General features: G+C 47.5%; 1 long non-coding RNA gene across 1 annotated transcript; it reads right to left on the bottom strand.

Annotated features, from left to right (window-relative positions):
• Positions 1-8985: 8985 nt before the first annotated feature.
• On the bottom strand, positions 8986-10493 carry LOC149402515 (uncharacterized). The gene is made up of 3 exons (XR_016296209.1): positions 10275-10493; positions 9483-9587; positions 8986-9092 (listed from the first exon to the last, which is right to left on the bottom strand). It is a non-coding gene; the product is annotated as an uncharacterized LOC149402515 (long non-coding RNA).
• Positions 10494-17388: the final 6895 nt, after the last annotated feature.

Below are 17388 nucleotides of genomic sequence, written 5' to 3'. Positions count from 1 at the left end.
GCGAGGGCGAGCTCGCGAGGCTGAGGTCGAGCTCGCGAGGCCGAGGTCGAGCTCGTGAGGCCGAGGTCGAGCTCCATCTTGGGCCGAGGCTATTGGGCCGGCCCTTGGCCGAGCCGGCCCATGGGCCGATCAATGGTTGGGGCAAGTTTGATCGCTGTTTTGCCTTTGATTTGCCACGACTGGGGGTCGGGCCGATAACAGAGCCCATGACCCTTTATTGTGATAATAGTGGGGCTGTCGCTATCTCAAAGGAACCTCGAAGCCATAAGCTCTCTAAGCATATTGAGAGGAAATACCATTTGATTCGAGAGATCGTGCAGCGCGGAGACGTGGAGGTGAAGTAGATCTCTGGCAGATCTATTCACCAAGGCCCTGGCGAACAAGGTCTTCGACCAACTTCGAGTGGGATTAGGCATGTAGGACTACTCAAATCTTCTTTGAGTCAAGTGGGAGTTTGTTGTCAATAGTGCCCACAAGAAGAGTAGTAGTGTCTATTTATGTACATTTAGCTGAGGAGTCAAAGGAGTTGAGGAAATAACAACTAGAAGGGTAAAATGGTAATATTGTAAATCCTGACTAGCTGATGATATTCATGAAGGGTAAACATAGATAATATTCAGTGGATCCGCTCATCATAATTTGCTTGAATTCTTGAGTAGAAAATAAATTCATTTGAACCGAGAGATTTTCATTGTCAACTCTTTAGTGGAGTCAGTTGACATTAAGCTAAACTTGGAAAAAGTTTGTGAACTTTTGAGTCCAAGTGTTTAGCTCAAGCTTTGTTCATTTGGATCCATGAGGTCACTGTCACAAATCATATCGAGTAGGAATAGTTAAACTAGCAGCTAAGTCAAAACAAGAACGAGACAAGTTTTGTGAAAATTGTCTAAAGGGTATTTTTGTCTTTTTAGATATATGACGAAATGAATGTCAATAAATTTTTTGACATTGTCATATGATGACAAATGAAACTTAAATCACATGGCCAACTTATAGAATTTGGTCCTTGAGGATTGATTTCATTTCATAGAATTTTACTTGAAAATTCTTAATGGGCTTTTCTTATGTTGTCATGAACAAATGAAGAAACATTTAGAAGCTCCTTCTAGAAGCTCAAATTTCGTCCAACCCCAGGAAAATAAGGCTGAATTTCGTTCATGCCATAGTGGGAAAGAGAGTTTATTTTGTGCATTAATGTATGAAGATACTTCCCAAAAGAAAAAGAGGAAACAAATTTCCTCTGAAGGAAAGTGCATTTTCGGCCAACTAAGAGAGAACGAAAGAGGAAACAAATCCAAGGACTTGCATGACATGTCATGAATGTCCAACATGGGTAGAAAAGAGGAAATAAGATTTGCTCATGCCTCCCCTATAAATAGAGACCTCATTTCTCTCATTCTAGTCATCCAACGTAAGTTAGAGATTGAGAGACTCTCTCTCTAGACATTATTGGCCGATCCTCTCTCTCTCTCTCTAGTTATTTTTCGTTTTGTTTTGGCACCTAGATCCTCATTTGACCTAGTGGTTTTAGCTCTTCGACTTTGAGACTTGTTGTTGAGTTGTCGTGTTTAAAAGTGCCCACACACTAATTCCTTTCTTTCTCGAGTAATTCTTGTGAGAGAAACTTTCGTGGTTTCTCGAGTTGGCGACGAAAGAAGAGAGACTTGCTTCGAGGGAGACGAATGTTTTCAACCTTCCGAAGGCTCATCAACGTTCAAGCTTCTAAAAGGTTAGTGTTATCGGCCCGACCCCCAGTCGTGGCAAATCAAAGGCAAAACAGCGATCAAACTTGCCCCAACCATTGATCGGCCCATGGGCCGGCTCGGCCAAGGGCCGGCCCAATAGCCTCGGCCCAAGACCGAGCTCGACCTCAGCCTCACGAGCTCGACCTCGGCCTCCCGAGCTCGACCTCGGTCTCACGAGCTCGACCTCGGCCTCACGAGCTCGCCCTCGCCTCACGAGCTCGACCTCAGCCTCACGAGCTCGCCCTCGCCTCGCGAGCTCGACCTCGGCCTCACGAGCTCGACCTCGGCCCCACGAGCCCGACCTCGGCCAAGGGGCCCACCAATGACGCCATCCTATGCTATCCTGTGCCAAGTCTATGTTATCCTCTGCCAAGGGACATGCCAATGACGCCCTCCTATGCTATCCCCTGCCAAGTCTATGTTATCCTCTGCCAAGGGACATGCCAATGATGCCGAGCCCATGTTATCCTCGGCCAAGGGGCCCACCAATAGCCCCTTGGTCGCCCATAAATATAGGCACCCCTCACCTTCTCCAGGTAATCCATTCTTGAGGACTGAAACGCTGCCGAACTCACCTCTCGCTCGTTTCTCTCAAGCCTCGGCCCCTAAACACTTAAACCCTCTATTCTCCACCTCAATCCCACTAATGTTGAGCGTCGGAGAGGTAAACAGGGGCACCCCCTCTGTTTTCCTTTCTTAGCTCACGGTTCTCTCATCCTTTCCAGGTACCCCGGCGAGCTCAGACACCATTGACAGCCAAGGGAAGATCTGGGCAACCAGGTCCGGCCTTGGGTCTAACCGCCTGTGGCTACTAAATCGTTGTCCGAAAAACGGCGACAACATTTTGGCGCTAGAAGGAGGGGACCACCGACCTTAGCATGCTCTCCCTTCCATTCCACACTCTCACTACTCTTGCGACTCTCAAGAGATGAGCCACATTCCGGCGACCTCCGAGCGACAAGCTCAAGGTACGGTCTCCGGAGCCTCGCTCACCGTCTTGAAGGTCAACCTCGTGATAAGGAGAGCCAGCCCCAAGACCCGACGAACGACCCCGAGGCCGCGCTCCGAGAGGACACGGCTCGGTGGCTCGCAGAGCTTTTGGACCGTCCCAGCGTCGACGGCTCTCTCATTGCCGATCTCCTCGGCTACGATGTTGAGGATCGATCCGCCCGTAACGACTCCGACCCCGACTACGTGGGGGAGTCAAGGACCAACGAGGCGACTCCTAGCCTCGCCCACTCGCGGTCCGAGAGGTCCAGTGGTGCTTTGGCCGGTCCGCCGCGTCCGATGCGACGACAGGCACGGTCACTTTCCCTGGGACTCACCCCTTCGGTTTCAAGAGGAGGCCGGACACGGCCCCTCACCAAGGAGAGAGCGACTCTGGGCAATGATGGGGCCGATAGCCGAAGCGCTCGCCGCACGGCCCGACCAAGGGCGAACTCGCCCCACCACGCGTCGAGTGCAGACCTTAGAGAGCGCTTGACGGTGCAGAGAAACTCCCGAGGGGAGGCCGCGCTCCCCGCCGCAACTCTCCGCCAACCACATGCCAATATCGTGGACCAAGCGTCCAACGAGCGCTAGCCGGCAACTCCCGTGGCCCCGGCGGTCAGCCCTGCTAACGGGCTTGACATGGTCACGATGATCCAGAGCCTCCAAAACCAAATCATCGAGATGAGGGAGTCGGGGAGGCAGAGGCCGTATGGAGGGATCGAGGAATCGTACACTCCCTTCGTCGCGCAAATCCTCGCGTAGCCTTGCGTGGGTAACTTCAAATTGCCGTCCATCCCTCCCTATGATGGGCGGACTGACCCGAACTTCCACATCCAACACTACGAGACGTGGATGATGATGCAAGGGCAGCCGGACGCCGGACGCGACCCTATGCTAAGCCTTCAGCCTAACCCTCACGGGGTCGGGCTTTGAATGGTTCCAGAGCTTGAGACCCGGGAGCATCCCGTCCTTCCGGTCTTTGCAAGAGGCTTTCCTTGCCCGCTTCGCCACGCTCGTGGCAGAAAAGGAGTCGAAGACCCACCTCCTCTCCATTCGGCAGGGAGAGACGAGACGTTGATGCAATACCTCGCTCGCTTCACCGAGGAGTCTCACAAAGTCGAGGGGTTCGACGACAAAGACGCCATCACGGCGGTCACCGAGGGAGTTCGCACGAGCGACTTCCTCAAATCCATTGTTGGGAAAGTCCCGCGGAGCATGGCGGAACTGATGACGAGAGCCCGCACGTATATGGGAATCGAGGACTATCTCGATGGCCGAGATGGCCGGAAGGCAGGGGGGCAAGGTAGTCGACGCCGCGATGACCAAGATGATGATCGTCCCGACCCTCAAAAGAGGAGGAACAAGGGAGGCCAGGCCCCTAACGGCCGCTCCCTCCCTGGGCCGAGACCGTCACACGTCGATAGCTTCCGAAAATTCTGGACGTTCACCCCCTTGAACACCCCACCGGAGCGGATCCTAGCTCTGCACCGCGACAAGCTAGGGAGCCCTACTCCTCTCACAAAGGACCCTGCAAAGAGGGATCGAAACAAGTTATGCGAATACCACCAAGATCACGGGCATCTGACATCCGAATGCTATCAACTCAAGCGTCAGATCGAGGCCCTGATTCAAGACGGGAAACTAAAAGAGTACGTCCTTAGAACATCGGGACGGCCGCGGCGCACGGTGAGCATCCGCGGCAGGAAAGGAATGGTCCGGCAATGGTGACCGTCACGGACCGAGTGGTAAACGGAGAACCGGAGAGCTCACAACTGCACATCGTGGGCTCAATCATGGGCGGCCCAGAGTTTGGGATTCGTCCACGCAAAGGAAGAAGTACGCGCGTGAAGTTTCCCAAGGAAAAATAGCGCACTACATCAACCATACGTACGAGGCTCCTCCTCCGACCCCGTTCGAATCCATGTTCTTCACTGGCCTAGAGGCGGCGCGAGTCCTCCACCCACACAACGACGCGATAGTCGTCTCAGCCCCGGTCGCCAACAACCTCGTCCGATGAATCCTGATCGACAATGGGAGCTCCGCCGATATAATCTTCAAGGCGGCGCTGGACAGGATGAAGCTATCTGGGATGAGACCGACCCCGATCTCGTCTCCACTCTTCGGCTTCTCCGGGGAGATGGTCATGACGGAGGGAACCATCGACCTCCCGGTGACCTTCGAGACACCGGGGGGGGGGGGGGCTCGAGGTCACCCACATCGTATCGTTCTTGGTCGTGGACCAACCCTCCGCCTACAACATCATAATCGGCCGCCCGACCCTCAATCGATTGAAGGCCATTACATCCACTTACCACCTGATGATGAAATTCCCAACTGACAAGGGGATAGCCATGATGTTGAGAGACCAATCGATGGCAAGGATGTGCTGTTAGAAATTGAGTAAAATTAAATAGGTGTTTTAATTAGCTCAATTTAATTTGTTCACTAAAAAACAAAATAGTGTGTTGTTGATTGAGAAAGTGAGTTTGTGTGTGGGAAAGAGTCCCACATGGAACAAAATACTAATGTAAATGAGAAAGTGACGAAATCATTTCTGCTCGACCTCAAAGCGATCTCGACCCAGGCGAGCTCGACCTCAAAGCGAGCTCGACCCAGGTGAGCTCGACCTCGAGGCGAAACGGTACGATCCGCGGGTTTCTCGTGACAATTCTCGCCAACAGTCGTGCCTCCTCATTTAGTAGTTATTTTTGTTACCGTTCGAACTAACGGTCACGTCTCTTCGAAATGAACTATCGTTTGGCCAATAGTCATGTCGTTTGAGACTATAACCGTAGTTCGACCGTAGCAGTGCGTCTGTTCGCGAAGACCGTTAGTTCGACCGAAACAATGCGTCTGTTCGTCGAACCTCTTCGCGAACAGGTACGATTGATTATATAATCCGACTTCGGATTCAGTAATCAACACAAGGTTTTCGAATCGAGGAGGAATCGAAGATGAGAGAGAAGAAGATGGATGTCGGTACTTCCAAGACCAATGCGGTGAGCGCTAAAGGCAAAAGGAAGTGGAATGACAACGAAAGTTTTTCGGGTTCCAAAAAGGACTCGAAGAAATTCAAGCATTCCGGCAAATCCAAGTCCGGTAACAAGCCCGGATCCAAGGGGTCCAAAAGGGGCTGCTATGTGTGTGGCAAACCCGGTCACTATGCTCGAGACTGTCGACACCGCAAGACGGAAGAGAAAGAGGTTGACGCCACTATGACCGACACTAACATAGTCGCTACGTTGATCGAACTCATGGCGGTCAAAGGCAAGGTTCAAGGGTGGTGGTACGATACTTGTGCTACCGTTCATGTCACCTATGATAGGGCTGCCTTCAAAACCTATTCTGAAGTCAACGATGGACAAGCAGTTCAGATGGGAAACGAGCATCGATCTCAAGTTGTCGGCATCGGGAACGTGGATCTCAATTTCACCTCCGGGAAGACGGTCACTCTGACCAATGTTCTCCATGTTCCGGATATGTGTAGGAACCTGGTTAGTGGCGATCTCCTAGGCGAACCGAGGATTAAATCTGTGTTTGAGTCGGGCAAGCTTATCTTGAACCGAAATGGTGTATTTGTTGGCAAAGGCTATTCCAGTGAAGGGATGGTCAAATTATGTATTATTGACAATGTTATCAATGAAATTTCTCCTTCTGCTTATATGCTTGATTCCGTTTCTTTATGGCATAGTACATTAGCACATATCGGTTTTAGCACTATCAAAAGGTTAATTAAATGTGGTTTAATTTCGTGCAAATCCGATAAATTGGATAAATGTGAAATATGTGTGAAATCTAAAATGATAAAGAAACCGTTTTATAGTGTAGAGAGAAATTCTAAATTGTTAGATCTTATACACTGTGATATATGTGAATTTAATGGCATGTTAACCCGTGGGGGAAATAGGTATTTTATTACCTTTATTGATGATTGCTCTAGATTTACATATGTGTATTTATTGAAACATAAAGATGATGCTTTCAATGATTTTAAGGTGTATAAGGCTGAAGTAGAAAATCAATTAGGAGTTAATATTAAAGTCCTTAGAAGTGATAGGGGCGGTGAATATTTTCCTAGTAATTTTAATGCATTTTGTGAAGAAAATGGTATTGTTCATGAATGTTCCGCACCTAGAACACCACAACAAAACGGTTTAGCCGAACGTAAAAATAGGACACTTCAAGAGATGATAAATGCCATGTTAACGCATTCTGAATTACATTTTAGTTTGTGGGGTGAAGCTTTACTATCCGCATGTCATATTTTAAACCGTATTCCTTTAAAGAAAACCCAAATATCTCCGTACGAGGTATGGAAAGGGCGAAAGCCCAATATTGGGTATTTCAAAGTGTGGGGGTGTCTAGCCTACTACAAAAACATGGATCCTAAAAGGACCAAGTTGGGTCCTCGAGGGATGCGAAGTGTTTTTATTGGCTATGCTATGAATAGCAAGGCATATAGACTTCTAAACATAGAGTCTAATGTCATAGTAGAATCCCGAGATGTGGAATTCTTTGAGAATCTTAACTCGACAGGAAAAGAATCTCAAAATTTCACTAATGAAGAACCTCGACCAGGCGAGCTCGATCTCCAGGGAGGATCGACCTCAAGGCGAGCTCAAATCCCAGGCGAGCTCGAACTCCAGGCAGGTTCGACCTCCAGGCGAGCTTGACTCCTTGCGAGCTCGACCTCCAGGCAGGCTCGATGCCTCGAGAGGAAAGTTCTTCTAGGATAGTTGTAGAACAACCCGAACTTCGGAGAAGCAAAAGAGTCCGTAAGTCTAAGGAAATAGATTCTCGCGTCATTTCTTTTTACCTAGTACAAGGAAATATAGAGAGTTTTTGTCACGACCCGCGACCTCTCGTCGCCGGTTCACGAGCCGCGACGGTGGGTTACGTCACAAGTCACAACGTCAATATAATAATATATCTCATATCCACAGGAATAACATTATATAACCATAATCAACGCAATACTTATATTAAACATAATACGATGACATATAAGTATTATAAGTCGTTATATAAAACCTGGGTAAATTTTTCGTTTTTCTCAATTCAAACTTTGAGTCTTACTACGACTCTAAATATTTACATAACCGCTCCTGGGTTTACGTATAATTACAGGAAATAGTTTTAGGAGCGTAGAGTACGAAAGGGGTTCAACAAAATATAGTTATAACTATAGAAGAGGTTGATCCCGAGTGAGTCTCCACTAGCCCAAAGGTCAAGAGATACACGTCCGGTCTTCGTCTTCAATTCTGTTATTCACGTCGCCGTCTTGCCATTCTCTACATTACCAAGGGTCATAAAACTATGAGTCGATTGACTCAGTAAGTGGGAGTCTAACTTAGAAAATAAAGCGACTAATGCCATGTGATAACATGTGACGTGCAAACAAGCACATAATAATGCATGGATGCAAATCTAACAACTCTAGAGCATGACTCTTGTGTATACACTTTAACTAGAACTTGTCGTCTTTAAGGTTACACACATCCCCCGCTATAACCTTCAGAACGACAAGAGACCAGCCTTAGACTTCGAGCAGCAGTCGTCCGGCGGCCTAAGAGTTTTAACGTCTGTCTGGGATCCACTAATGGTACCAACTTCATTCGGCGTCGGCGCAACCCCCAGGCCCTCATAGCCCGTCAAGGTGCGTCCTTCAGGTCCTCATAACCTGGCATTAAGATCGGGTGCGACTCTTGGTCGACTTCCCGATAAATGAGTACTCAGCACCATCCCCCAGGCCCTCATAGCCCGTCAGGGTTCATTTCGTTTTGGTACCATCGACGCAACAATTCTTTAAGGTTCGGGTACTCTGCTGCACTCAGAGTACACACCTATGCTACTTACAAGAGAGCGACTCAGGATAAATCCTGAAAGAAATTTCATTTCCCTTTTATGCTCGTTAGTGTTTTAGGTTGAAGACTCGGGATATGACTCCCGATACTTCTACCCTCGATTTGAATTCGAGAGGTAAACACGGCTCTCCTGTCTCCCCCGTTCTAACGGGTCAATCACAGCCTAAGGAAATTATATCACATATCAGAGGCTGGGTTTCACAAATCTCATGTTTGAACTTATTGAGGGAACTCACGCTAAGTTTTCAGGAAAAGCGGCCGAAGCCTTAATCTTTGAGATTATTCGATTTTAAAGCTTTTCCTATTCTTGTTTACTAACAAGCAATAATGCACGTAAACAGGGTTATTCCCTTGGTATGTAGTTGACTTAAGTCTCCACACTTACCCGGAAAAGATCGTCTGAAAATCTGTTGACTTCCGGAGTTCCCTTGCTTTACACGCTTCCCGAGACTACGCGTCCTGAAGCGTTAACACGTTCCGAAGCATCGAGAAACTAAAACCCGAAGTTGAAACTCATTAGTCAATGATTCTAGAGATGATGACAAGCTTAAGGTTCGTTATCGGGATTCATTGCGAGTCAGTTCAGGGGTTCGAGAATTTAATTCACTTATTTCTCGGCTTTTCGGAATTTAAACTTATTCAAGACTCATACGAATTCGTACCAGAGAATGAGTACGAAATAAAATCAAAATCCTTATTTTAACGAGTCTTAAATAAATTAAAGAAATAATCCGAAAATAGTACGAACCGAGAATTCTAAATGAATTAACCAAAAATTAAATTCTCAAACATCTCTTAATAAATAATTAATAATCCTCGACTACAAATCTCAAATCCAAAATTAAGACTCGAGTCTAACGCTATAAAACGATAAACGACTCACGAGTGAGATCGAGCTTTAAAAACTTTTTCTGAATTCACTATACTTCGGCTTCGACGCGTTCAGTTCTGCCGGCTCTCGCTCGATTCTATTCGATCTGTGACTGAGCTGTGAAATTCAGAAAACAAACATCGCGATCAATTCCCAAAATCAAGTTCCCGACTCGAAACGAACATCTAACTCAAACCTCCACGTCACAACATTTCCAACTTGTCATAAATTCTCAAACATGTCAATAAACCATATAACTTGTCAACAAATCACTTTAGTTGACATAAACTTCACATTTCTATCTCAAAAACCACTCATAAAAACCGAGCCTACATATATCACATCTCAAATCCCTTTCATCAATTCGAAATCAAATCACGATAATCAAAATGAATCACATACCCAAAACAAGTCTCACGGCCAAGTAAACTCACGGCCACAACAAAGAACCACACGGCCATCATCAAATTCCAAATCAAACCACATCAATACATGACTTTAACTCCTTACCCAAACATTTAACAATCACAGAAATGTCTTATAATCATCAAACAACTCCAGAAATTCAAGAACCCCAACAATTCAAATCTCCAAACCACTCCATGAAATTCGGCCAAAAATTCAAACTAAATCCAAGATATTCGAGTTCAATACTCCAATTCAAATTATCAACATCACCAATCAAGATCAAACATCCATAAATCACATTCAATTCCTCAAGAATCCCCTTAGAACTCGAAATCCCCAAATCAAATTCCAAATCCCTAAACTTCAGAATTGATTTCGGAGAAAAAATTTCCTCACCTTGCTTGCTATGAAATCGATCTCCTCGGCACGTTCTCACTTGATTTCCGGTGTCCTTCCTTGGTCAGCGGCCATGGCGACTCGACGGCGGCGACTCTTCTCCTCGGCGAGGCGCGCGCGCGGTGGCTGTGAGTTGCGCGAGAGGCAGAGCGACGAAGGAGAGGAAGACGAGGAAGAAAGAAGGAAGGACGAGGTGGTGGTGGCTCAGTGGCGCGGCTGGTGGTGAGCGGCGGCGATTGAATTTCTTTTTTTCTTTGTTCCTTCTTTCTTGCAGGTCGCGCGATAGTGAGGAAGAGGAAGATAAGTTTCTTCTTTGCACGTGAAGAAGAAAAGAGAAGGGGAAAGAACATTGGAGAAGCAGGAAAATAAATTATTTATTTCTTAAATTCACTTTTCCTCCATCTTCTAAAATCAACCCCACTCTCACGTTTTTATTCTCAAATAGCTCCAAAAACGTTACAATCACGTCCTTGTCACAAAATTTTGTCACTAAAACCCGTACTCGCTCGAACTTTTAATTAAGTTATTCAAACCTAGACTTTCCTCGTTCGTTCTTGATTAATTTAAATATATTTAAGGTTTCTCGGAAATAATTCTCATCCTTGAGAATTTATTTCTTAAATTAAATTCCGGCATATTTCCTCGGAAAATAATTTATTATTCGAGACGAGCTCGATAAATCCTTTATTTATTCCGAGATTTTCCATCTCCTTAAGATAATTTAAATTAACTCGATAAACTTCAACGTCCATAATTCATTCAAGAACTTACTTGTAACACACGAAAGCTCATTTGTTAACCGTAAATTACAAACGGCGAGATTCAAAAGTTTATCCTTTACAGTTTTGCACGGAAAATTCCTATTATTCTTCTTATTGAAGATGATCCTAAGACTTATAATGAAGCTGTGGATTCTCGAGACTCTACCTTTTGGAAGGATGCTATCCAAGATGAAATGGATTCTATTATGTCAAACCACACTTGGGAAATTGTCGATCTACCCAAAGGGTCTAGACCTATTGGGTGTAAGTGGGTGTTCCGAAAGAAGTATCATAGTGATGGTACTCTTAATACTTACAAGGCTAGATTAGTAGCCAAAGGATTTCGACAACGGGAAGGAATTGATTACTTTGACACATATGCACCGGTAGCGAGGACAACAACAATTAGAGTGTTGTTTGCCTTGGCTTCTTTGTATAACCTCAATGTTCATCAAATGGATGTCAAGACGGCATTCTTAAATGGAGATCTCGACGATGAGATTTACATGGAGCAGCCGGAAGGTTATGTGCTTCTGGGTAATGAACAAAAGGTTTGCAAACAATGGCATCAAAAGTTTGACTCGGTCATACTTTCGAATGGTTTTGTTCCTAACGTCTGTGACAAGTGTTTGTATTCAACGGTGCGTGGTAACCTTGTGATCTTCCTATGTCTCTATGTTGATGATATGTTGATCATTAGCAATGATATGAAAGGAATATTAGAAACGAAGAGGTTTCTATCATCCACTTTCAAAATGAAAGATCTTGGACAAGTTGATACTATTTTGGGTATCAAGGTTCGTAGAACCAGTGGGGGTTATGAACTTAGTCAATCACACTATGTTGAAAAAGTGTTTGATAAGTTCAAACATTTAAATTTCAAAGAAGTGAATACTTCATTTGATCCAAGTGTAAAACTTGAAAAGAATGATGGAAGGGCTATGGCTCAATTGGAATATGCTAGTGCAGTTGGTTGTCTTATGTACTTGATGCAATGTACTCGACCAGACATAGCATTTGCCGTTAGTAAAATGAGTAGATTTACTAGCAATCCAAGTGCCGAGCATTGGAAGGCCATTGGGAGAATTTTTGGATTTCTTTTGAAAACCAAAAATCTTGGACTTCAATACGGTCAGTTTCCTGCCGTACTAGAAGGATATACTGACGCAAGTTGGATATCGAGTGTCGGAGATAACAAATCTACGACGGGTTGGGTGTTTACACTAGCCGGTGGGGCAGTTTCTTGGAAATCAAAGAAACAAACTTGTATCACTCATTCGACCATGGAATCAGAGTTTGTGGCTCTTGCTTCTGCAGGTCAAGAGGCTGAATGGTTGAGGGATCTTCTTTTAGAAGTTCCATTGGCTAAAGACAATATATCAACCGTGTCAATACATTGTGATAGTCAATCAACTTCAGCTAGAGCATACAGTGAAGTGTATAATGGAAAGTCTAGACATATTAGTCTTAGACATGACTATGTGAGGAAATTGATCAAAGATGGAATCATTTCGCTCACATATGTGAGATCAACCCTTAATATTGCTGATCCGTTCACTAAACCTCTTGCAAGAGATTTGGTGAGATCGACCTCGAGAGGTATGGGTCTTAAACTCCTTGAGTAGTGATCTGACAATGATGGCAACCCAACCTAAGGTTAGGAAATGACTAACAATAGGTTCAATGGTTACGAACAACTCATTGAATTCGATATTCGTAACATCATATAATAATGTTGACTATTACAATCGGGAGGTTGAGTTTCTTAAACTCTTAATGAAGTTCAGTCTTGAGGACAAGTATCTATACGTAACAGAGATACTGTCAGAATTTCACCTATGTGAATTTCGGGATGGTGCCGTCCCAAAGTGAGAGTTGGAGTTTTCTCTCATGAAAAATTCACGAGACAGGATGAACACATGGCCATTAACGGTGCTAAGCGTGCGATATAGGCGAAGAACACTAAAGGGTGTGTGTTGAGTAACACCGATTTTATCACAAGGAAAATAGGTTCAAAGCCTGGCTACCTAATTTCCGATAAAGTCTTGTGTTACTTAAACTAAGGATAAGTTCAAATCGAAAGATACTTATCTGTACTAACACCTTTTTGTTTCTTTTTTGAATTCTATTTTGCCTTTTCTGAACAAGTGGGGGATTGTTAGAAATTGAGTAAAATTAAATAGGTGTTTTAATTAGCTCAATTTAATTTGTTCACTAAAAGACAAAATAGTGTGTTGTTGATTGAGAACGTGAGTTTGTGTGTGGGAAAGAGTCCCACATGGAACAAAATACTAATGTAAATGAGAAAGTGACGAAATCATTTCTGCTCGACCTCAAAGCGAGCTCGACCTCAAAGCGAGCTCGACCCAGGTGAGCTCGACCTCTAGGCGAAACAGTACGATCCGCGGGTTTCTCGCGACAATTCTCGCCAACAGTCGCGCCTCATCATTTAGTAGTTATTTTTGTTACCGTTAGAACTAACGGTCACGTCTCTTCGAAATGAACTATCGTTTGGCCAACGGTCGTGTCGTTTGAGACTATAACCGTAGTTCGACTGAAGTAGTGCGTCTGTTCGCGAAGACCGTTAGTTCGACCGAAACAATGCGTCTGTTCGTCGAACCTCTTCGCGAACAGGTACGATTGATTATATAATCCGACTTCAGATTCAATAATCAACACAAGGTTTTCGAACCAACTTTCTCTTTTCCCGAAACACTTATCCAGAAACACAGTTCTTGCTTATTTTCGGATTTTCACTCTGTCTTGGTGCAGTCCGAATTAGGCTTGTCGTATCCTGCGGTATTCTTGTACAGAAACCTTAAGACACTTTGGGGGTACTCGAAATACTATAAGGAAAGCGTTCCTATGCGTGATTCAAACCTCGAAGTCTTCAATTTCGAAGAATAATCTAACATGTGCTACATCCAAGGCGTGGACGGGAAGGAAAAGGGGAAGATGGTGAGCACCGTCTTCCAGCTCGGGGACAAGTTCCCATGCGAAATAGAGGAAGGAGGAATCTTCAGAGAACTGGACCAAAGGGATGATGTCGAGCGTCGAAAGGTGGAGACACCAGACGACCTTGTTCCCGTCATTTTGGACGACACCAAACCCGACCAGGTAGTTAGGGTAGGCGCCCGGCTCCAATCCGAAGTCCGAAACCAGCTCGCCACCGTCCTCCGCAAGCACAAGGACGTCTTCGCGTGGACACACGCCGACATGCCGGGGATCGACCCCGAGATAATGGTTCACCGTCTCAACGACGACAAGAGAGTAGCCGAACGCGTTCAACCGCGACGGACGTTCAGCGGGGAGAGATACCAAGCCATCGGTGTAGAGGTCGACAAACTTCTCGCCGCCGACTTCATCAAGGAGGTGGAACATCCCAAGTGGGTGTCCAACGTGGTGATGGTCAAGAAGCCAAACGAGAAATGGCGGATCTGTATCGACTATAAAGATCTCAAAAAGGCCTGCCTGAAAGATAGCTTCCCCCTCCCGAGGATCGAGCAGCTTGTGGACGCTACTGCGGGCCACCAGTTGTTGAGCTTCATGGACGCCTACTCAGGCTACAACCAGATCCGCATGCACGAGCCGGACCAGATCAAGACCACCTTTGTTACGAACCGCGGACTCTACTGCTACAAGGTCATGCCCTTTGGCCTCAAAAACGTGGGAGCGACGTATCAAAGGTTGGTAAACCGAATGTTCGCCAATCAAATCGCCAATCTACGTGGACGATATGCTCGTCAAAAGCCTCAAGACCCACGACCACGTTCGAGACCTGAGAGAGATGTTTGCGATCCTGCGACGCTACAAGATGAAGCTCAACCCCAACAAGTGCGCTTTTGGGGTCGAGTCCGGAAAATTCTTGGGCTACATGGTTAGCCGCCGCGGGATCGAGGCTAACCCTGAGAAGATTAGGGCGGTCTTAGAAATGAGGTCGCCGCAGAAAGTGAAAGAAGTTCAGAGTCTGACAGGAAGGATCGCCGCCCTGACAAATGCCAACCATTTTTCAAGGCACTGAAGAAGACCGACAGGTTCGTGTGGACAGAGAAGTGCGAGGAAGCATTCCGCGAGATGAAAGCCTACTTCGCCTCCCCCCCCGTTCCTTGCAAAGCCAAAGAATGGCAAAACCTTGTACATCTACCTCGCGGTTTCCGACAAGGCCGTGAGCGCGGTTCTCATACGCGAAGAAGACAAGGTGCAATGGCCGGTCTACTATGTTAGCAAGGCGCTCCTCGACGCCGAGACCTGATACCCGGAAATCGAGAGATTATCCCTCGCCCTTGTCATGAGCGCGAGAAAGCTCCGACCCTACTTCCAAGCGCACACCATTGTAGTCCGCACGGGACATCCCATCGAGAAGGCCCTTCAAAAAGGGACCTCCTCTCGAATGGCGATATGGTCCCAAGAGTTGGGCGAGTATGGGGTCGAGTTCCAACCGAGAACCCCCATCAAGGGCCAGGCCCTCGCCGACTTCATCACCGAATTCACAAGCGCGCCGTCGACCAACGAGGGCGACGGGAATGGTAAGGGCGCGAAAGACCAGGAGGACGACGACGGCGAGTCGTCAAAGACGAGGACCAACAGCCCGACAGGGTCGGTCTGGGACTTACACGTAGATGGTGCGTCAAACGCCCGGGGGGCTGGCGCCGGCGTTGTACTCACAAATCCCGATAGGGAAAAGCTGAGATATGCCCTGCGGTTCGAGTTCAAGGCTTCCAACAACGAGGCGGAGTACGAGGCTCTGATCGTTGGCTTGGAGCTGGCGAACAAACTAGGCGTCCGAAACCTGCGCATCCACTGCGACTCGCAGTTGATCGTGAACCAGGTTAAGGGCGACTACGCCGCTAAAGAGCCGAACATGGTCGCATACTTGTCCAAGACCCAAAAGAACCTAGAGGCCCTGTCATGGTTCGAGATCGTCCAAGTTCCTCGAGAGGCGAACATCGACGCTGACGCCCTGGCTCACCTCGCGTCCGGGATAGACGAGGAGGGCAAAGGCAGCGTCCCGATCGAGGTGTTGACCCGACCCTACGTCTCGAGAGGCGACGTGGGGGTAGTTGACGAGACTCTGCCTCCCTCATGGATGACACCGCTCGTGGAATTCCTTAAGCGAGGAGTCGTCCCCGAAGACAAAGAAGAGGCCAAGAAGCTGAGAAGCTTGGCGCCAAAGTACATGATGAGGGAGGACAACTTGTTCAAGAGAGGCTACTCTATGCCCCTCCTCCGCTGCCTGACCGAGGTCGAGGCGAAGGAAGCGCTCCGCGAGGTGCACGAAGGGGTGTGCGGGAACCACGCCGCTGGGCAATCTTTGGCATTAAAGCTACTGAGACTCGGATATTTTTGGCCAACCTTGAAAAAGGACTCCCACGAGTGGGCCAAGAAATGCGACAAATGCCAAAGGTTCGCTCACATCCCACGCCAAGCGCCTGCCCCGCTATGCCCGATCATCGTGCCGCGACCCTTCGCGAAGTGGGGAATCGATCTCATCGGCGAGCTACCTATGGCTCCGAGGCAATACAAGCATGCGATCGTGGCGATTGACTATTTCACGAAGTGGGTAGAGGCCGAACCATTGGCAAAGATCACCGAGACAGACACAATGAACTTCATCTGGAAGAACATTGTCTGCCGCTTCGGGATCCCCGCGTCGATTGTGACCGATAACGGGAAGCAATTTGACAACGCGCGCCTCCGAGAGGTGTGCGGGCAGTGGGGCATTAGCAAGACTTTCTCTTCCCCCCGCTATCCTAAACCAACGGTCAGGTAGAGGCGGTCAACATAACGATCAAGGAGAATCTGAAGAAGAGGCTGGAGGATAAAAAGGGGGCTTGGGCCGACGAACTCCCCATGGTCCTATGGGCGTACCGAACCACCGCGCGAAACGCGACCGACGAAACTCCTTTCGCTCTTGCGTTCGGCGTCGAGGCCGTGGTACCCGTCGAGACCAAGCTGCCGACCCTGCGCATCGAGGAATACGAAGAAGCCGCCAACAACAGCGTGACGGCCACCCAGCTCGCACACGCCGACAGGCGATGAGTCACGAATGGATGGCCGAAGGTCGCACCCGTCGGGCGAATCTTATCTAGCAAGCGTACGCGGGAAACTTCGAAGAAGGAAACATGACGTCGAAGAAGGAAAACGTGGTCCCACGAGACACGTTCTCCTTCACGGTTGCATCTCGGACCCGTTTGGCTGCCTCATAACGGGCCGCCTCCAGCGCGAGGTCCCAATCATCCTCCAAGTCCGTCTTGGACTGCACGGCGTCGTCTTTCTCCTCGGCAAGGATCTTCACCTCCACCCGCAAAGTATCCCTCTCCCTCTTGCCCTTGACCCGGGAGATCTCACTCACC

Source organism: Urtica dioica, chromosome 3, assembly GCF_054948205.1.
Source record: "Urtica dioica subsp. dioica isolate 48M chromosome 3, U.dioica_male_clone48M_v1_H2, whole genome shotgun sequence".
NCBI classification, from domain to species: Eukaryota; Viridiplantae; Streptophyta; class Magnoliopsida; order Rosales; family Urticaceae; genus Urtica; species Urtica dioica.
This window is presented reverse-complemented; position numbering and strand designations above follow the sequence as displayed.